Raw genomic sequence first — 23,922 nt, forward strand, 5'->3', positions numbered from 1 at the left:
GGTAGCACCCACCCCACACGCAAGGGGCGTCCTCATTGCAAAGCTGGGAGACCGTGCCGAGAAATCTCTGAATAAAGGTGAGCTGAGCCCCAGGCCAGCTGCTGCTGATCTGTTCCCACCCTTCCCAGGTAAAACACCTGAATATGTACAAGGGCTTGAAAGCCTAGAGGAAGGGCCGTGGAGCCACACTAGCAACAGCCCGCAGGCCAACTTGGTGCCTGCAGGCCAGCCAGGGTGGTCCTGGCCCCGGGTACTCTTCCGGAAGCTTTCCATTGTCCTGCCTGTGATACCCCTCCTGTCCCGGCTCCCACTGCTTTTTTCCTTCCTCACCTCTGTCCGGAGAGTCATTCCAGCGGAAGGTATGGGTGACACATCCTCTTCTTTACAGGTGGCAGCCTGGCAACTCCTGCAGAAAGGCCAGCAGTGCCCCACTCACACCGGGCCACCAACAAAGCTGTGGCCCCTCATTCCCTCCCACCAGCTCAGCCCCAACACTGCTGACGGGGCAGAGAATATGGAGTCAGGCACAGCTTCAGGGGCTATTGCTGCCTGGAGCGCTGTTTATATTGACCTCAACCAGGCACACCTGGGGAGGGCCGGCCGGCAGGGTAAGGCTTCCCAGGTCAGCTAATCCACAACCCTCAGGGAATCACATTGTTGAAAATGGACCTCGCTAAGGCAGAATACAAGCCAAGGAAAATAAGGACACAATGCCATTTGCAGCCCCGTAGATGAGTCTAGAGGAAATCACGTGATTGTAGTAAGTCAGAAAGTGAAAGACACATATCATATCATATCACTTATAGGTGTTACCTAAAAATGGATACCAGGGCAGATTTTTCCACGGAGAAGGGCAATCACAGATTCATTAAACAAACTTATGGTTCACCAATGGAAAGGTGTGAGGATTGGTTTCTTTACGATATCGGGGTTAACAGACATATACAAACACAGGTGACATATATAATCACCAAAGACCTACGGAATACCAAGAGAAGACTACTCAACATTCTGTCATAACGTCCCTGGGAAAAGGATCCCAGGAAGAACAGACATCTGTATATGTGTAAAAGAACCACATCTTCGACACCTACAATAAGCCAAACATTGTAATCAAACTTGCTGTAATAAAAAATAAAAATTTAAATTAAAAATAAGAACAAGAAGTAGGGAGACAAACATGAGGGGCTTTCTCCTGGCACATTCCATTCTAAATTCCAATCTAGAACACGACTTCCATTGAGGCTCTACTGCCCTAGTAACCAGATTTGGTAAGGGAGAACTGCTGCCACCTTGTGGCCGTTTCACACAACAGCAGCTTTAATCCCAGCGCTAATGGTCAGTTGATATTCAAAATCATTGCAGGCCTGTAAATGACACCTGCCCTGAAAACAAATCCTGGGGTCACATATCGACCAAAAAATTCAAAGGACGTCCATATTTCAAAACGACCGTTTCAAAAGGCATATTTTATGCACATTAGTGTTCTGCTTCTTTGTCTTTCTTTCTTCTTTGGTTAAAAAGACGGGAATGGAAAAAGGCATCCCTCAGACTGGGCGAAAATCGTTGCAAACGAATCAATGGACAAAGGTTTAATCTCCGATATATATAAACAGCTCATGCAGCTTAATATTAAAAAAACAAACAACCCAATACAAAAATGGGCAGAAGTTCTAAAGAGACGTTTCTTCAAAGAAGACACAGAGATCGCCAAGACGCACATGAAAAGCTGCTCAAGAGCACTAATTATTAGAGAAATGCAAATCAAAACTACAATGAGGTATCACCTCACACCTGTTAGGATCGGCATCATCAGAAAATCTACAAACAACAAATTCTGGGGAGGGTGTGGACAAAAGGAGCCCTCTTCCACTATCGGTGGGAATGTAAATTGATACCGTCACTATGGAGAACACTATGGAGTTTCCTTTAAAAAACTAGAAATAGAATTACCATCTGATCCAGCAATCCCACTTCTGGGCATATACCCAGAGAAAACCATAAATCAAAAAGGCACATTCACCACAATGTTCATTGCAGCACTATTTAAAATAGCCAGGTAATGGAAGCAACCTAAATGCCCAGAGACAGATGAATGGATAAAGATGTGGTACATATATAAAATGGAATATTACTCGGCCATAAAAAGGAATGAAACTGGGTCATTTGTAGAGACATCGATGGATCAAGAGACTGTCATATAGAATGAAGTAAGTCAGAAAGAGGAAATCAAATATTGTATATTAATGCATATATGTGGAACCTAAAAGATGGTACAGATGAACTGGTTTGCAGGGAAGAAATAGAGACACAGAGGTAGAGAACAAACGTATGGACACCAAGTGTGGGAAGCCATGGGGTGGTGGTGGTGGGATGAGTTGGGAGATTGGGATGGACCTGTATACATGTATATGCATAAAATACATAACTGATAATAACCTGCTGTATAAAAAAGTAAATAAAATTAAATTTCAAAATTTTAAAAAATAAAATTTAAAAATAAAACAGAAAAAAGTTCTTCCCTTCACACACATGTATTTATAGGAATGAATTATTTCCATGCTTATATCTATAAATACATAAAAGAGGAATAAAATCTAACTTGAACCATAAACGAAAAAAAACCTGAACCCACCAGTTATACAGAGGAAAACCCTATCAGGGCACTTGCTCCAGCGGTAAACAATTCTGAAATTGGTCAGAGGTGTGGAATCATCTCCCATCCAGCTGGCACCCACCCCCCATGCAAGGAGCGTCCTCATTGCAAAGCTGGGAGACCGTGCCGAGGCATCTCTGAATAAAGGTGACCTGAACCCCAGGCCAGCTGCTGCTGAACTGTTCCCACCCTTCCCAGGTAAAACACCTGAATATGTACAAGGGCTTGAAAGCCTAGAGGAAGGGCCGTGGAGCCACACTAGCGACAGCACGCAGGCCAACTTGGTGCCTGCAGGCCAGCCAGGGTGGTCCTGGCCCCGGGTACTCTTCCGGAAGCTTTCCATTGTCCTGCCTGTGATACCCCTCCTGTCCCAGCCCCCACTGCTTTTTACCTTCCTCACCTCTGTCCTGAGAGAAATTCCAGCGGAAGGTATGGGTGACACATCCTCTTCTTTACATGTGGCAGCCTGGCAACTCCTTCAGAAAGGCCAGCAGTGCCCCACTCACACCGGGCCACCAACAAAGCTGTGGCCCCTCATTCCCTCCCACCAGCTCAGCCCCGAGACTGCTGACGGGGCAGAGAATATGGAGTCAGGCACAGCTTCAGGGGCTATTGCTGCCTGGAGCGCTGTTTATATTGACCACAACCAGGCACACCTGGGGAGGGACGGCCAGCAGGGTAAGGCTTCCCAGGTCAGCTAATCCACAACCCTCAGGGAATCACATTGTTGAAAATGGACCTCGCTAAGGCAGAATAGAAGCCAAGGAAATAAGGACACAATGCCATTTGCAGCACCGTAGATGAGTCTAGAGGTAATCACGTGACTTGTAGTTACTCAGAAAGTGAAAGACACATATCATATCATATCACTTATAGGTGTTACCTAAAAATGGATACCAGGGCAGATATTTCCACGGAGAAGGGCAATCACAGATTCATTAAACAAACTTATGGTTCACCAATGGAAAGGTGTGAGGATTGGTTTCATTACGATATCGGGGTTAACAGACATATACAAACACAGGTGACATATATAATCACCAAAGGCCTACGGAATACCAAGAGAAGACTACTCAACATTCTGTCATAACGTCCCTGGGAAAAGGATCCCAGGAAGAACAGACATCTGTATATGTGTAAAAGAACCACATCTTCGACACCTACAATAAGCCAAACATTGTAATCAAACTTGCTGTAATAAAAAATAAAAATTTAAATTAAAAATACGAACAAGAAGTAGGGAGACAAACTTGAGGGGCTTTCTCCTGGCACATTCCATTCTAAATTCCAATCTAGAACACGACTTCCATTGAGGCTCTGCTGCCCTAGTAACCAGATTTGGTAAGGGAGAACTGCTGCCGCCTTGTGGCCGTTTCACACAACAGCAGCTTTAATCCCAGCGCTAATGGTCAGTTGATATTCAAAATTATTGCAGGCCTGTAAATGACACCTGCCCTGAAAACAAATCCTGGGGTCACATATCGACCAAAAAATTCAAAGGACGTCCATATTTCAAAACGACCGTTTCAAAAGGCATATTTTATGCACATTAGTGTTCTGCTTCTTTGTCTTTCTTTCTTTTTTGGTTAAAAAGACGGGAATGGAAAAAGCCAACCCTCAGAATGGGCGAAAACGATCGCAAAAGTATCAATGGACAAAGGTTTAATCTCCAATATATATAAACAGCTCATGTAGCTTAATATTAAAAAAACAAACAACCCAATACAAAAATGGGCAGAAGTTCTAAAGAGACGTTTCTTCAAAGAAGACACAGAGATGGCCAAGACGCACATGAAAAGCTGCTCAACAGCACTAATTATTAGAGAAATTCAAATCAAAACTACAATGAGGTATCACCTCACACCTGTTAGAATCGGCATCATCTGAAAATCTACAAACAACAAATTCTGGGGAGGGTGTGGACCAAAGGAGCCCTCTTCCACTATTGGTGGGAATGTAAATTGATACAGTCACTATGGAGAACACTATGGAGTTTCCCTTAAAAAACTAGAAATAGTATTACCATCTGATCCAGCAATCCCACTTCTGGGCATATACCCAGAGAAAACCATAAATCAAAAAGGCACATTCACCACAATGTTCACTGCAGCACTATTTAAAATAGCCAGGTAATGTAAGCAACTTAAATGCCCACAGACAGATGAATGGATAAAGAGGGGGTACATAAATAAAATGGAATATTACTCGGCCATAAAAAGGAATGAAACTGGGTCATTTGTAGAGACATCGATGGATCTAGAGACTGTCATATAGAATGAAGTAACTCAGGAAGAGGAAAACAAATATTGTATATTAATGCATATATGTGGAACCTAAAAGATGCTACAGATGAACTGGTTTGCAGGGAAGAAATAGAGACACAGAGGTAGAGAACAAACGTATGGACACCAAGTGTGGGAAGCCATGGGGTGGTGGTGGTGGGATGAGTTGGGAGATTGGGATTGACCTGTATACATGTATATGCATAAAATACATAACTGATAATAACCTGCTGTATAAAAAAGTAAATAAAATTAAATTTCAAAATTTTAAAAAATAAAATTTAAAAATAAAACAGAAAAAAGTTCTTCCCTTTACACACATGTATTTATAGGAATGAATTATTTCCATGCTTATATCTATAAATACATAAAAGAGGAATAAAATCTAACTTGAACCATAAACGAAAAAAAACCTGAACCCACCAGTTATACAGAGGAAAACCCTATCAGGGCACTTGCTCCAGCGGTAAACAATTCTGAAATTGGTCAGAGGTGTGGAATCATCTCACATCCAGCTAGCACCCACCCCCCACGCATTGAGCATCCTCATTGCAAAGCTGGGAGACCATGCCGAGGCATCTCTGAATAAAGGTGAGCTGAGCCCCAGGCCAGCTGCTGCTGAACTGTTCCCACCCTTCCCAGGTAAAACACCTGAATATGTACAAGGGCTTGAAAGCCTAGAGGAAGGGCCGTGGAGCCACACTAGCGACAGCACGCAGGCCAACTTGGTGCCTGCAGGCCAGCCAGGGTGGTCCTGGCCCCGGGTACTCTTCCGGAAGCTTTCCATTGTCCTGCCTGTGATACCCCTCCTGTCCCGGCCCCCACTGCTTTTTTCCTTCCTCACCTCTGTCCGGAGAGAAATTCCAGCGGAAGGTATGGGTGACACATCCTCTTCTTTACAGGTGGCAGCCTGGCAACTCCTGCAGAAAGGCCAGCAGTGCCCCACTCACACCGGGCCACCAACAAAGCTGTGGCCCCTCATTCCCTCCCAACAGCTCAGCCCCGAGACTGCTGACGGGGCAGAGAATATGGAGTCAGGCACAGCTTCAGGGGCTATTGCTGCCTGGAGCGCTGTTTATATTGACCTCAACCAGGCACACCTGGGGAGGGCCGGCCGGCAGGGTAAGGCTGCCCAGGTCAGCTAATCCACAACCCTCAGGGAATCACATTGTTGAAAATGGACCTCGCTAAGGCAGAATAGAAGCCAAGGAAAATAAGGACACAATGCCATTTGCAGCACCGTAGATGAGTCTAGAGGTAATCACGTGACTTGTAGTAAGTCAGAGAGTGAAAGACACATATCATATCATATCACTTATAGGTGTTACCTAAAAACGGATACCAGGGCAGATATTTCCATGGAGAAGGGCAATCACAGTTTCATTAAACACACTTATGGTTCACCAATGGAAAGGTGTGAGGATTGGTTTCATTACGATATCGCGGTTAACAGACATATACAAACACAGGTGACATATATAATCACCAAAGACCTACGGAATACCAAGAGAAGACTACTCAACATTCTGTCATAACGTCCCTGGGAAAAGGATCCCAGGAAGAACAGACATCTGTATATGTGTAAAAGAACCACATCTTCGACACCTACAATAAACCAAACATTGTAATCAAACTTGCTGTAATAAAAAATAAAAATTTAAATTAAAAATACGAACAAGAAGTAGGGAGACAAACTTGAGGGGCTTTCTCATGGCACATCCCATTCTAAATTCCAATCTAGAACATGACTTCCATTGAGTCTCTGCTGCCCTAGTAACCAGATTTAATAAGGGAGAACTGCTGCCACCTTGTGGCCGTTTCACACAACAGCAGCTTTAATCCCAGCGCTAATGGTCAGTTGATATGCAAAATCATTGCAGTCCTGTAAATGACACCTGCCCTGAAAACAAATCCTGGGGTCACATATCGACCAAAAAATTCAAAGGACGTCCATATTTCAAAACGACCGTTTCAAAAGGCATATTTTATGCACATTAGTGTTCTGCTACTTTGTCTTTCTTTCTTCTTTGGTTAAAAAGACGGGAATGGAAAAATGCATCCCTCAGACTGGGCGAAAATCGTTGCAAACGAATCAATGGACAAAGGTTTAATCTCCAATATATATAAACAGCTCATGCAGCTTAATATTAAAAAAACAAACAACCCAATACAAAAATGGGCAGAAGTTCTAAAGAGACGTTTCTTCAAAGAAGACAGCGAGACGGCCAAGACACACATGAAAAGCTGCTCAAGAGCACTAATTATTACAGAAATGCAAATCAAAACTACAATGAGGTATCACCTCACACCTGTTAGGATCGCCATCATCAGAAAATCTACAAACAACAAATTCTGGGGAGGGTGTGGACAAAAGGAGCCCTCTTCCACTATTGGTGGGAATGTAAATTGATACAGTCACTATGGAGAACAGTATGGAGTTTCCTTTAAAAAACTAGAAATAGAATTACCATCCAATCCAGCAATCCCACTTCTGGGCATATACCCAGAGAAAACCCTAAATCAAAAAGGCACATTCACCACAATGTTCATTGCAGCACTATTTAAAATAGCCAGGTAATGGAAGCAACCTAAATGCCCACAGACAGATGAATGGATAAAGATGGGGTACATATATAAAATGGAATATTACTCGGCCATAAAAAGGAATGAAACTGGGTCATTTGTAGAGACATCGATGGATCTAGAGACTGTCATACAGAATGAAGTAAGTCAGAAAGAGGAAAACAAATATTGTATATTAATGCATATATGTGGAACCTAAAAGATGGTACAGATGAACTGGTTTGCAGGGAAGATATAGAGACACAGAGGTAGAGAACAAACGTATGGACACCAAGATTGGGAAGCCATGGGGTGGTGGTGGTGGGATGAGTTGGGAGATTGGGATTGACCTGTATACATGTATATGCATAAACTACATAACTGATAATAACCTGCTGTATAAAAAAGTAAATAAAATTAAATTTCAAAATTTTAAAAAATAAAATTTAAAAATAAAACAGAAAAATGTTCTTCCCTTCACACACATGTATTTATAGGAATGAATTATTTCCATGCTTATATCTATAAATACATAAAAGAGGAATAAAATCTAAGTTGAACCATAAACGAAAAAAAACCTGAACCCACCAGTTATACAGAGGAAAACCCTATCAGGGCACTTGCTCCAGCGGTAAACAATTCTGAAATTGGTCAGATGTGTGGAATCATCTCCCATCCAGGTAGCACCCACCCCACACGCAAGGGGCGTCCTCATTGCAAAGCTGGGAGACCGTGCCGAGAAATCTCTGAATAAAGGTGAGCTGAGCCCCAGGCCAGCTGCTGCTGATCTGTTCCCACCCTTCCCAGGTAAAACACCTGAATATGTACAAGGGCTTGAAAGCCTAGAGGAAGGGCCGTGGAGCCACACTAGCAACAGCACGCAGGCCAACTTGGTGCCTGCAGGCCAGCCAGGGTGGTCCTGGCCCCGGGTACTCTTCCGGAAGCTTTCCATTGTCCTGCCTGTGATACCCCTCCTGTCCCGGCCCCCACTGCTTTTTTCCTTCCTCACCTCTGTCCGGAGAGTCATTCCAGCGGAAGGTATGGGTGACACATCCTCTTCTTTACAGGTGGCAGCCTGGCAACTCCTGCAGAAAGGCCAGCAGTGCCCCACTCACACCGGGCCACCAACAAAGCTGTGGCCCCTCATTCCCTCCCACCAGCTCAGCCCCAACACTGCTGACGGGGCAGAGAATATGGAGTCAGGCACAGCTTCAGGGGCTATTGCTGCCTGGAGCGCTGTTTATATTGACCTCAACCAGGCACACCTGGGGAGGGCCGGCCGGCAGGGTAAGGCTTCCCAGGTCAGCTAATCCACAACCCTCAGGGAATCACATTGTTGAAAATGGACCTCGCTAAGGCAGAATACAAGCCAAGGAAAATAAGGACACAATGCCATTTGCAGCCCCGTAGATGAGTCTAGAGGAAATCACGTGATTGTAGTAAGTCAGAAAGTGAAAGACACATATCATATCATATCACTTATAGGTGTTACCTAAAAATGGATACCAGGGCAGATTTTTCCACGGAGAAGGGCAATCACAGATTCATTAAACAAACTTATGGTTCACCAATGGAAAGGTGTGAGGATTGGTTTCTTTACGATATCGGGGTTAACAGACATATACAAACACAGGTGACATATATAATCACCAAAGACCTACGGAATACCAAGAGAAGACTACTCAACATTCTGTCATAACGTCCCTGGGAAAAGGATCCCAGGAAGAACAGACATCTGTATATGTGTAAAAGAACCACATCTTCGACACCTACAATAAGCCAAACATTGTAATCAAACTTGCTGTAATAAAAAATAAAAATTTAAATTAAAAATAAGAACAAGAAGTAGGGAGACAAACATGAGGGGCTTTCTCCTGGCACATTCCATTCTAAATTCCAATCTAGAACACGACTTCCATTGAGGCTCTACTGCCCTAGTAACCAGATTTGGTAAGGGAGAACTGCTGCCACCTTGTGGCCGTTTCACACAACAGCAGCTTTAATCCCAGCGCTAATGGTCAGTTGATATTCAAAATCATTGCAGGCCTGTAAATGACACCTGCCCTGAAAACAAATCCTGGGGTCACATATCGACCAAAAAATTCAAAGGACGTCCATATTTCAAAACGACCGTTTCAAAAGGCATATTTTATGCACATTAGTGTTCTGCTTCTTTGTCTTTCTTTCTTCTTTGGTTAAAAAGACGGGAATGGAAAAAGGCATCCCTCAGACTGGGCGAAAATCGTTGCAAACGAATCAATGGACAAAGGTTTAATCTCCGATATATATAAACAGCTCATGCAGCTTAATATTAAAAAAACAAACAACCCAATACAAAAATGGGCAGAAGTTCTAAAGAGACGTTTCTTCAAAGAAGACACAGAGATGGCCAAGACGCACATGAAAAGCTGCTCAAGAGCACTAATTATTACAGAAATGCAAATCAAAACTACAATGAGGTATCACCTCACACCTGTTAGGATCGGCATCATCAGAAAATCTACAAACAACAAATTCTGGGGAGGGTGTGGACAAAAGGAGCCCTCTTCCACTATCGGTGGGAATGTAAATTGATACCGTCACTATAGAGAACACTATGGAGTTTCCTTTAAAAAACTAGAAATAGAATTACCATCTGATCCAGCAATCCCACTTCTGGGCATATACCCAGAGAAAACCATAAATCAAAAAGGCACATTCACCACAATGTTCATTGCAGCACTATTTAAAATAGCCAGGTAATGGAAGCAACCTAAATGCCCAGAGACAGATGAATGGATAAAGATGTGGTACATATATAAAATGGAATATTACTCGGCCATAAAAAGGAATGAAACTGGGTCATTTGTAGAGACATCGATGGATCAAGAGACTGTCATATAGAATGAAGTAAGTCAGAAAGAGGAAATCAAATATTGTATATTAATGCATATATGTGGAACCTAAAAGATGGTACAGATGAACTGGTTTGCAGGGAAGAAATAGAGACACAGAGGTAGAGAACAAACGTATGGACACCAAGTGTGGGAAGCCATGGGGTGGTGGTGGTGGGATGAGTTGGGAGATTGGGATGGACCTGTATACATGTATATGCATAAAATACATAACTGATAATAACCTGCTGTATAAAAAAGTAAATAAAATTAAATTTCAAAATTTTAAAAAATAAAATTTAAAAATAAAACAGAAAAAAGTTCTTCCCTTCACACACATGTATTTATAGGAATGAATTATTTCCATGCTTATATCTATAAATACATAAAAGAGGAATAAAATCTAACTTGAACCATAAACGAAAAAAAACCTGAACCCACCAGTTATACAGAGGAAAACCCTATCAGGGCACTTGCTCCAGCGGTAAACAATTCTGAAATTGGTCAGAGGTGTGGAATCATCTCCCATCCAGCTAGCACCCACGCCCCACGCAAAGAGCGTCCTCATTGCAAAGCTGGGAGACCGTGCCGAGGCATCTCTGAATAAAGGTGAGCTGAACCCCAGGCCAGCTGCTGCTGAACTGTTCCCACCCTTCCCAGGTAAAACACCTGAATATGTACAAGGGCTTGAAAGCCTAGAGGAAGGGCCGTGGAGCCACACTAGCGACAGCACGCAGGCCAACTTGGTGCCTGCAGCCCAGCCAGGGTGGTCCTGGCCCCGGGTACTCTTCCGGAAGCTTTCCATTGTCCTGCCTGTGATACCCCTCCTGTCCCAGCCCCCACTGCTTTTTACCTTCCTCACCTCTGTCCTGAGAGAAATTCCAGCGGAAGGTATGGGTGACACATCCTCTTCTTTACAGGTGGCAGCCTGGCAACTCCTGCAGAAAGGCCAGCAGTGCCCCACTCACACCGGGCCACCAACAAAGCTGTGGCCCCTCATTCCCTCCCACCAGCTCAGCCCCGAGACTGCTGACGGGGCAGAGAATATGGAGTCAGGCACAGCTTCAGGGGCTATTGCTGCCTGGAGCGCTGTTTATATTGACCACAACCAGGCACACCTGGGGAGGGCCGGCCGGCAGGGTAAAGCTGCCCAGGTCAGCTAATCCACAACCCTCAGGGAATCACATTGTTGAAAATGGACCTCGCTAAGGCAGAATAGAAGCCAAGGAAATAAGGACACAATGCCATTTGCAGCACCGTAGATGAGTCTAGAGGTAATCACGTGACTTGTAGTTACTCAGAAAGTGAAAGACACATATCATATCATATCACTTATAGGTGTTACCTAAAAATGGATACCAGGGCAGATATTTCCACGGAGAAGGGCAATCACAGATTCATTAAACAAACTTATGGTTCACCAATGGAAAGGTGTGAGGATTGGTTTCATTACGATATCGGGGTTAACAGACATATACAAACACAGGTGACATATATAATCACCAAAGGCCTACGGAATACCAAGAGAAGACTACTCAACATTCTGTCATAACGTCCCTGGGAAAAGGATCCCAGGAAGAACAGACATCTGTATATGTGTAAAAGAACCACATCTTCGACACCTACAATAAGCCAAACATTGTAATCAAACTTGCTGTAATAAAAAATAAAAATTTAAATTAAAAATACGAACAAGAAGTAGGGAGACAAACTTGAGGGGCTTTCTCCTGGCACATTCCATTCTAAATTCCAATCTAGAACACGACTTCCATTGAGGCTCTGCTGCCTTAGTAACCAGATTTGGTAAGGGAGAACTGCTGCCGCCTTGTGGCCGTTTCACACAACAGCAGCTTTAATCCCAGCGCTAATGGTCAGTTGATATTCAAAATCATTGCAGGCCTGTAAATGACACCTGCCCTGAAAACAAATCCTGGGGTCACATATCGACCAAAAAATTCAAAGGACGTCCATATTTCAAAACGACCTTTTCAAAAGGCATATTTTATGCACATTAGTGTTCTGCTTCTTTGTCTTTCTTTCTTTTTTGGTTAAAAAGACGGGAATGGAAAAAGCCAACCCTCAGAATGGGCGAAAACGTTCGCAAAAGTATCAATGGACAAAGGTTTAATCTCCAATATATATAAACAGCTCATGTAGCTTAATATTAAAAAAACAAACAACCCAATACAAAAATGGGCAGAAGTTCTAAAGAGACGTTTCTTCAAAGAAGACACAGAGATGGCCAAGACGCACATGAAAAGCTGCTCAACAGCACTAATTATTAGAGAAATGCAAATCAAAACTACAATGAGGTATCACCTCACACCTGTTAGGATCGCCATCATCAGAAAATCTACAAACAACAAATTCTGGGGAGGGTGTGGACAAAAGGAGCCCTCTTCCACTACTGGTGGGAATGTAAATTGATACAGTCACTATGGAGAACAGTATGGAGTTTCCTTTAAAAAACTAGAAATAGAATTACCATCCAATCCAGCAATCCCACTTCTGGGCATATACCCAGAGAAAACCCTAAATCAAAAAGGCACATTCACCACAATGTTCATTGCAGCACTATTTAAAATAGCCAGGTAATGGAAGCAACCTAAATGCCCACAGACAGATGAATGGATAAAGATGGGGTACATATATAAAATGGAATATTACTCGGCCATAAAAAGGAATGAAACTGGGTCATTTGTAGAGACATCGATGGATCAAGAGACTGTCATATAGAATGAAGTAAGTCAGAAAGAGTAAATCAAATATTGTATATTAATGCATATATGTGGAACCTAAAAGATGGTACAGATGAACTGGTTTGCAGGGAAGAAATAGAGACACAGAGGTAGAGAACAAACGTATGGACACCAAGTGTGGGAAGCCATGGGGTGGTGGTGGTGGGATGAGTTGGGAGATTGGGATGGACCTGTATACATGTATATGCATAAAATACATAACTGATAATAACCTGCTGTATAAAAAAGTAAATAAAATTAAATTTCAAAATTTTAAAAAATAAAATTTAAAAATAAAACAGAAAAAAGTTCTTCCCTTCACACACATATATTTATAGGAATGAATTATTTCCATGCTTATATCTATAAATACATAAAAGAGGAATAAAATCTAACTTGAACCATAAACGAAAAAAAACCTGAACCCACCAGTTATACAGAGGAAAACCCTATCAGGGCACTTGCTCCAGCGGTAAACAATTCTGAAATTGGTCAGAGGTGTGGAATCATCTCCCATCCAGCTAGCACCCACCCCCCACGCAAGGAGCGTCCTCATTGCAAAGCTGGGAGACCGTGCCGACGCATCTCTGAATAAAGGTGAGCTGAACCCCAGGCCAGCTGCTGCTGAACTGTTCCCACCCTTCCCAGGTAAAACACCTGAATATGTACAATGGCTTGAAAGCCTAGAGGAAGGGCCGTGGAGCCACACTAGCGACAGCACGCAGGCCAACTTGGTGCCTGCAGGCCAGCCAGGGTGGTCCTGGCCCCGGGTACTCTTCCGGAAGCTTTCCATTGTCCTGCCTGTGATACCCCTCCTGTCCCAGCCCCCACTGCTTTTTACCTTCCTCACCTCTGTCCTGAGAGAAATTCCAGCGGAAGGTATGGGTGACACATCCTCTTCTTTACAGGTGGCAGCCTGGCAACTCCTGCAGAAAGGCCAGCAGTGCCCCACTCACACCGGGCCACCAACAAAGCTGTGGCCCCTCATTCCCTCCCACCAGCTCAGCCCCGAGACTGCTGACGGGGCAGAGAATATGGAGTCAGGCACAGCTTCAGGGGCTATTGCTGCCTGGAGCGCTGTTTATATTGACCACAACCAGGCACACCTGGGGAGGGCCGGCCGGCAGGGTAAGGCTTCCCAGGTCAGCTAATCCACAACCCTCAGGGAATCACATTGTTGAAAATGGACCTCGCTAAGGCAGAATAGAAGCCAAGGAAAAAAGGACACAATGCAATTTGCAGCACCGTAGATGAGTCTAGAGGTAATCACGTGACTTGTAGTTACTCAGAAAGTGAAAGACACATATCATATCATATCACTTATAGGTGTTACCTAAAAATGGATACCAGGGCAGATATTTCCACGGAGAAGGGCAATCACAGATTCATTAAACAAACTTATGGTTCACCAATGGAAAAGTGTGAGGATTGGTTTCATTACGATATCGGGATTAACAGACATATACAAACACAGGTGACATATATAATCACCAAAGGCCTACGGAATACCAAGAGAAGACTACTCAACATTCTGTCATAACGTCCCTGGGAAAAGGATCCCAGGAAGAACAGACATTTGTATATGTGTAAAAGAACCACATCTTCGACACCTACAATAAGCCAAACATTGTAATCAAACTTGCTGTAATAAAAAATAAAAATTTAAATTAAAAATACGAACAAGAAGTAGGGAGACAAACTTGAGGGGCTTTCTCCTGGCACATTCCATTCTAAATTCCAATCTAGAACACGACTTCCATTGAGGCTCTGCTGCCCTAGTAACCAGATTTGGTAAGGGAGAACTGCTGCCGCCTTGTGGCCGTTTCACACAACAGCAGCTTTAATCCCAGCGCTAATGGTCAGTTGATATTCAAAAACATTGCAGGCCTGTAAATGACACCTGCCCTGAAAACAAATCCTGGGGTCACATATCGACCAAAAAATTCAAAGGACGTCCATATTTCAAAACGACCGTTTCAAAAGGCATATTTTATGCACATTAGTATTCTGCTTCTTTGTCTTTCTTTCTCTTTTGGTTAAAAAGACGGGAATGGAAAAAGCCAACCCTCAGAATGGGCGAAAACGTTCGCAAAAGTATCAATGGACAAAGGTTTAATCTCCAATATATATAAACAGCTCATGTAGCTTAATATTAAAAAAACAAACAACCCAATACAAAAATGGGCAGAAGTTCTAAACAGACGTTTCTTCAAAGAAGACACAGAGATGGCCAAGACGCACATGAAAAGCTGCTCAACAGCACTAATTATTAGAGAAATTCAAATCAAAACTACAATGAGGTATCACCTCACACCTGTTAGAATCGGCATCATCTGAAAATCTACAAACAACAAATTCTGGGGAGGGTGTGGACCAAAGGAGCCCTCTTCCACTATTGGTGGGAATGTAAATTGATACAGTCACTATGGAGAACACTATGGAGTTTCCCTTAAAAAACTAGAAATAGTATTACCATCTGATCCAGCAATCCCACTTCTGGGCATATACCCAGAGAAAACCATAAATCAAAAAGGCACATTCACCACAATGTTCACTGCAGCACTATTTAAAATAGCCAGGTAATGTAAGCAACTTAAATGCCCACAGACAGATGAATGGATAAAGAGGGGGTACATAAATAAAATGGAATATTACTCGGCCATAAAAAGGAATGAAACTGGGTCATTTGTAGAGACATCGATGGATCTAGAGACTGTCATATAGAATGAAGTAACTCAGAAAGAGGAAAACAAATATTGTATATTAATGCATATATGTGGAACCTAAAGGATGGTACAGATGAACTGGTTTGCAGGGAAGAAATAGAGACACAGAGGTAGAGAACAAACGTATGGACACCAAGTGTGGGAAGCCATGGGGTGGTGGTGGTGGGATGATTTGGGAGATTGGGATGGACCTGTATACATGTATATGCATAAAATACATAACTGATAATAACCTGCTGTATAAAAAAGTAAATAAAATTAAATTTCAAAATTTTAAAAATAAAATTTAAAAATAAAACAGAAAAAAGTTCTTCCCTTCACACACATGTATTTATAAGAATGAATTATTTCCATGCTTATATCTATAAATACATAAAAGAGGAATAAAATCTAACTTGAACCATAAACGAAAAAAAACCTGAACCCACCAGTTATACAGAGGAAAACCCTATCAGGGCACTTGCTCCAGCGGTAAACAATTCTGAAATTGGTCAGAGGTGTGGAATCATCTCCCATCCAGCTAGCACCCACCCCCCACGCATTGAGCATCCTCATTGCAAAGCTGGGAGACCATGCCGAGGCATCTCTGAATAAAGGTGAGCTGAGCCCCAGGCCAGCTGCTGCTGAACTGTTCCCACCCTTCCCAGGTAAAACACCTGAATATGTACAAGGGCTTGAAAGCCTAGAGGAAGGGCCGTGGAGCCACACTAGCGACAGCACGCAGGCCAACTTGGTGCCTGCAGGCCAGCCAGGGTGGTCCTGGCCCCGGGTACTCTTCCGGAAGCTTTCCATTGTCCTGCCTGTGATACCCCTCCTGTCCCGGCCCCCACTGCTTTTTTCCTTCCTCACCTCTGTCCGGAGAGAAATTCCAGCGGAAGGTATGGGTGACACATCCTCTTCTTTACAGGTGGCAGCCTGGCAACTCCTGCAGAAAGGCCAGCAGTGCCCCACTCACACCGGGCCACCAACAAAGCTGTGGCCCCTCATTCCCTCCCACCAGCTCAGCCCCGAGACTGCTGACGGGGCAGAGAATATGGAGTCAGGCACAGCTTCAGGGGCTATTGCTGCCTGGAGCGCTGTTTATATTGACCTCAACCAGGCACACCTGGGGAGGGCCGGCCGGCAGGGTAAGGCTGCCCAGGTCAGCTAATCCACAACCCTCAGGGAATCACATTGTTGAAAATGGACCTCGCTAAGGCAGAATAGAAGCCAAGGAAAATAAGGACACAATGGCTTTTGCAGCACCGTAGATGAGTCTAGAGGTAATCACGTGACTTGTAGTAAGTCAGAAAGTGAAAGACACATATCATATCATATCACTTATAGGTGTTACCTAAAAACGGATACCAGGGCAGATATTTCCATGGAGAAGGGCAATCACAGTTTCATTAAACACACTTATGGTTCACCAATGGAAAGGTGTGAGGATTGGTTTCATTACGATATCGCGGTTAACAGACATATACAAACACAGGTGACATATATAATCACCAAAGGCCTACGGAATACCAAGAGAAGACTACTCAACATTCTGTCATAACGTCCCTGGGAAAAGGATCCCAGGAAGAACAGACATCTGTATATGTGTAAAAGAACCACATCTTCGACACCTACAATAAGCCAAACATTCTAATCAAACTTGCTGTAATAAAAAATAAAAATTTAAATTAAAAATAAGAACAAGAAGTAGGGAGACAAACATGAGGGGCTTTCTCCTGGCACATTCCATTCTAAATTCCAATATAGAACACGACTTCCATTGAGGCTCTGCTGCCCTAGTAACCAGATTTGGTAAGGGAGAACTGCTGCCGCCTTGTGGCCGTTTCACACAACAGCAGCTTTAATCCCAGCGCTAATGGTCAGTTGATATTCAAAATCATTGCAGGCCTGTAAATGACACCTGCCCTGAAAACAAATCCTGGGGTCACATATCGACCAAAAAATTCAAAGGACGTCCATATTTCAAAACGACCGTTTCAAAAGGCATATTTTATGCACATTAGTGTTCTGCTTCTTTGTCTTTCTTTCTTCTTTGGTTAAAAAGACGGGAATGGAAAAAGGCATCCCTAAGACTGGGCGAAAATCGTTGCAAACGTATCAATGGACAAAGGTTTAATCTCCGATATATATAAACAGCTCATGCAGCTTAATATTAAAAAAACAAACAACCCAATACAAAAATGGGCAGAAGTTCTAAAGAGACGTTTCTTCAAAGAAGACACAGAGATGGCCAAGACGCACATGAAAAGCTGCTCAAGAGCACTAATTATTAGAGAAATGCAAATCAAAACTACAATGAGGTATCACCTCACACCTGTTAGGATCGGCATCATCAGAAAATCTACAAACAACAAATTCTGGGGAGGGTGTGGACAAAAGGAGCCCTCTTCCACTATCGGTGGGAATGTAAATTGATACCGTCACTATGGAGAACAGTATGGAGTTTCCTTTAAAAAACTAGAAATAGAATTACCATCTGATCCAGCAATCCCACTTCTGGGCATATACCCAGAGAAAACCATAAATCAAAAAGGCACATTCACCACAATGTTCATTGCAGCACTATTTAAAATAGCCAGGTAATGGAAGCAACCTAAATGCCCACAGACAGATGAATGGATAAAGATGGGGTACATATATAAAATGGAATATTACTCGGCCATAAAAAGGAATGAAACTGGGTCATTTGTAGAGACATCGATGGATCAAGAGACTGTCATATAGAATGAAGTAAGTCAGAAAGAGTAAATCAAATATTGTATATTAATGCATATATGTGGAACCTAAAAGATGGTACAGATGAACTGGTTTGCAGGGAAGAAATAGAGACACAGAGGTAGAGAACAAACGTATGGACACCAAGTGTGGGAAGCCATGGGGTGGTGGTGGTGGGATGAGTTGGGAGATTGGGATGGACCTGTATACATGTATATGCATAAAATACATAACTGATAATAACCTGCTGTATAAAAAAGTAAATAAAATTAAATTTCAAAATTTTAAAAAATAAAATTTAAAAATAAAACAGAAAAAAGTTCTTCCCTTCACACACATATATTTATAGGAATGAATTATTTCCATGCTTATATCTATAAATACATAAAAGAGGAATAAAATCTAACTTGAACCATAAACGAAAAAAAACCTGAACCCACCAGTTATACAGAGGAAAACCCTATCAGGGCACTTGCTCCAGCGGTAAACAATTCTGAAATTGGTCAGAGGTGTGGAATCATCTCCCATCCAGCTAGCACCCACCCCCCACGCAAGGAGCGTCCTCATTGCAAAGCTGGGAGACCGTGCCGAGGCATCTCTGAATAAAGGTGAGCTGAACCCCTGGCCAGCTGCTGCTGAACTGTTCCCACCCTTCCCAGGTAAAACACCTGAATATGTACAAGGGCTTGAAAGCCTAGAGGAAGGGCCGTGGAGCCACACTAGCGACAGCACGCAGGCCAACTTGGTGCCTGCAGGCCAGCCAGGGTGGTCCTGGCCCCGGGTACTCTTCCGGAAGCTTTCCATTGTCCTGCCTGTGATACCCCTCCTGTCCCAGCCCCCACTGATTTTTACCTTCCTCACCTCTGTCCTGAGAGAAATTCCAGCGGAAGGTATGGGTGACACATCCTCTTCTTTACAGGTGGCAGCCTGGCAACTCCTGCAGAAAGGCCAGCAGTGCCCCACTCACACCGGGCCACCAACAAAGCTGTGGCCCCTCATTCCCTCCCACCAGCTCAGCCCCGAGACTGCTGACGGGGCAGAGAATATGGAGTCAGGCACAGCTTCAGGGGCTATTGCTGCCTGGAGCGCTGTTTATATTGACCACAACCAGGCACACCTGGGGAGGGCCGGCCGGCAGGGTAAGGCTGCCCAGGTCAGCTAATCCACAACCCTCAGGGAATCACATTGTTGAAAATGGACCTCGCTAAGGCAGAATAGAAGCCAAGGAAATAAGGACACAATGCCATTTGCAGCACCGTAGATGAGTCTAGAGGTAATCACGTGACTTGTAGTTACTCAGAAAGTGAAAGACACATATCATATCATATCACTTATAGGTGTTACCTAAAAATGGATACCAGGGCAGATATTTCCACGGAGAAGGGCAATCACAGATTCATTAAACAAACTTATGGTTCACCAATGGAAAGGTGTGAGGATTGGTTTCATTACGATATCGGGGTTAACAGACATATACAAACACAGGTGACATATATAATCACCAAAGGCCTACGGAATACCAAGAGAAGACTACTCAACATTCTGTCATAACGTCCCTGGGAAAAGGATCCCAGGAAGAACAGACATCTGTATATGTGTAAAAGAACCACATCTTCGACACCTACAATAAGCCAAACATTGTAATCAAACTTGCTGTAATAAAAAATAAAAATTTAAATTAAAAATACGAACAAGAAGTAGGGAGACAAACTTGAGGGGCTTGCTCCTGGCACATTCCATTCTAAATTCCAATCTAGAACACGACTTCCATTGAGGCTCTGCTGCCCTAGTAACCAGATTTGGTAAGGGAGAACTGCTGCCGCCTTGTGGCCGTTTCACACAACAGCAGCTTTAATCCCAGCGCTAATGGTCAGTTGATATTCAAAATCATTGCAGGCCTGTAAATGACACCTGCCCTGAAAACAAATCCTGGGGTCACATATCGACCAAAAAATTCAAAGGACGTCCATATTTCAAAACGACCGTTTCAAAAGGCATATTTTATGCACATTAGTGTTCTGCTTCTTTGTCTTTCTTTCTTCTTTGGTTAAAAAGACGGGAATGGAAAAAGGCATCCCTCAGACTGGGCGAAAATCGTTGCAAACGAATCAATGGACAAAGGTTTAATCTCCAATATATATAAACAGCTCATGCAGCTTAATATTAAAAAAACAAACAACCCAATACAAAACTGGGCAGAAGTTCTAACAAGACGTTTCTTCAAAGAAGACACAGAGATGGCCAAGACACACATGAAAAGCTGCTCAAGAGCACTAATTATTACAGAAATGCAAATCAAAACTACAATGAGGTATCACCTCACACCTGTTAGGATCGCCATCATCAGAAAATCTACAAACAACAAATTCTGGGGAGGGTGTGGACAAAAGGAGCCCTCTTCCACTATTGGTGGGAATGTAAATTGATACAGTCACTATGGAGAACAGTATGGAGTTTCCTTTAAAAAACTAGAAATAGAATTACCATCCAATCCAGCAATCCCACTTCTGGGCATATACCCAGAGAAAACCCTAAATCAAAAAGGCACATTCACCACAATGTTCATTGCAGCACTATTTAAAATAGCCAGGTAATGGAAGCAACCTAAATGCCCACAGACAGATGAATGGATAAAGATGGGGTACATATATAAAATGGAATATTACTCGGCCATAAAAAGGAATGAAACTGGGTCATTTGTAGAGACATCGATGGATCAAGAGACTGTCATATAGAATGAAGTAAGTCAGAAAGAGTAAATCAAATATTGTATATTAATGCATATATGTGGAACCTAAAAGATGGTACAGATGAACTGGTTTGCAGGGAAGAAATAGAGACACAGAGGTAGAGAACAAACGTATGGACACCAAGTGTGGGAAGCCATGGGGTGGTGGTGGTGGGATGAGTTGGGAGATTGGGATGGACCTGTATACATGTATATGCATAAAATACATAACTGATAATAACCTGCTGTATAAAAAAGTAAATAAAATTAAATTTCAAAATTTTAAAAAATAAAATTTAAAAATAAAACAGAAAAAAGTTCTTCCCTTCACACACATATATTTATAGGAATGAATTATTTCCATGCTTATATCTATAAATACATAAAAGAGGAATAAAATCTAACTTGAACCATAAACGAAAAAAAACCTGAACCCACCAGTTATACAGAGGAAAACCCTATCAGGGCACTTGCTCCAGCGGTAAACAATTCTGAAATTGGTCAGAGGTGTGGAATCATCTCCCATCCAGCTAGCACCCACCCCCCACGCAAGGAGCGTCCTCATTGCAAAGCTGGGAGACCGTGCCGACGCATCTCTGAATAAAGGTGAGCTGAACCCCAGGCCAGCTGCTGCTGAACTGTTCCCACCCTTCCCAGGTAAAACACCTGAATATGTACAAGGGCTTGAAAGCCTAGAGGAAGGGCCGTGGAGCCACACTAGCGACAGCACGCAGGCCAACTTGGTGCCTGCAGGCCAGCCAGGGTGGTCCTGGCCCCGGGTACTCTTCCGGAAGCTTTCCATTGTCCTGCCTGTGATACCCCTCCTGTCCCAGCCCCCACTGCTTTTTACCTTCCTCACCTCTGTCCTGAGAGAAATTCCAGCGGAAGGTATGGGTGACACATCCTCTTCTTTACAGGTGGCAGCCTGGCAACTCCTGCAGAAAGGCCAGCAGTGCCCCACTCACACCGGGCCACCAACAAAGCTGTGGCCCCTCATTCCCTCCCACGAGCTCAGCCCCGAGACTGCTGACGGGGCAGAGAATATGGAGTCAGGCACAGCTTCAGGGGCTATTGCTGCCTGGAGCGCTGTTTATATTGACCACAACCAGGCACACCTGGGGAGGGCCTTCCGGCAGGGTAAGGCTTCCCAGGTCAGCTAATCCACAACCCTCAGGGAATCACATTGTTGAAAATGGACCTCGCTAAGGCAGAATAGAAGCCAAGGAAATAAGGACACAATGCCATTTGCAGCACCGTAGATGAGTCTAGAGGTAATCACGTGACTTGTAGTTACTCAGAAAGTGAAAGACACATATCATATCATATCACTTATAGGTGTTACCTAAAAATGGATACCAGGGCAGATATTTCCACGGAGAAGGGCAATCACAGATTCATTAAACACACTTATGGTTCACCAATGGAAAGGTGTGAGGATTGGTTTCATTACGATATCGGGGTTAACAGACATATACAAACACAGGTGACATATATAATCACCAAAGGCCTACGGAATACCAAGAGAAGACTACTCAACATTCTGTCATAACGTCCCTGGGAAAAGGATCCCAGGAAGAACAGACATCTGTATATGTGTAAAAGAACCACATCTTCGACACCTACAATAAGCCAAACATTGTAATCAAACTTGCTGTAATAAAAAATAAAAATTTAAATTAAAAATACGAACAAGAAGTAGGGAGACAAACTTGAGGGGCTTTCTCCTGGCACATTCCATTCTAAATTCCAATCTAGAACACGACTTCCATTGAGGCTCTGCTGCCCTAGTAACCAGATTTGGTAAGGGAGAACTGCTGCCGCCTTGTGGCCGTTTCACACAACAGCAGCTTTAATCCCAGCGCTAATGGTCAGTTGATATTCAAAATCATTGCAGGCCTGTAAATGACACCTGCCCTGAAAACAAATCCTGGGGTCACATATCGACCAAAAAATTCAAAGGACGTCCATATTTCAAAACGACCGTTTCAAAAGGCATATTTTATGCACATTAGTGTTCTGCTTCTTTGTCTTTCTTTCTCTTTTGGTTAAAAAACGGGAATGGAAAAAGCCAACCCTCAGAATGGGCGAAAACGTTCGCAAAAGTATCAATGGACAAAGGTTTAATCTCCAATATATATAAACAGCTCATGTAGCTTAATATTAAAAAAACAAACAACCCAATACAAAAATGGGCAGAAGTTCTAAACAGACGTTTCTTCAAAGAAGACACAGAGATGGCCAAGACGCACATGAAAAGCTGCTCAACAGCACTAATTATTAGAGAAATTCAAATCAAAACTACAATGAGGTATCACCTCACACCTGTTAGAATCGGCATCATCTGAAAATCTACAAACAACAAATTCTGGGGAGGGTGTGGACCAAAGGAGCCCTCTTCCACTATTGGTGGGAATGTAAATTGATACAGTCACTATGGAGAACACTATGGAGTTTCCCTTAAAAAACTAGAAATAGTATTACCATCTGATCCAGCAATCCCACTTCTGGGCATATACCCAGAGAAAACCATAAATCAAAAAGGCACATTCACCACAATGTTCACTGCAGCACTATTTAAAATAGCCAGGTAATGTAAGCAACTTAAATGCCCACAGACAGATGAATGGATAAAGAGGGGGTAC

The sequence above is a fragment of the Mesoplodon bidens genome (genome assembly GCF_964165515.1).
Source record: "Mesoplodon bidens genome assembly, contig: HAP1_SCAFFOLD_39, whole genome shotgun sequence".
Lineage (NCBI taxonomy): Eukaryota > Metazoa > Chordata > Mammalia > Artiodactyla > Ziphiidae > Mesoplodon > Mesoplodon bidens.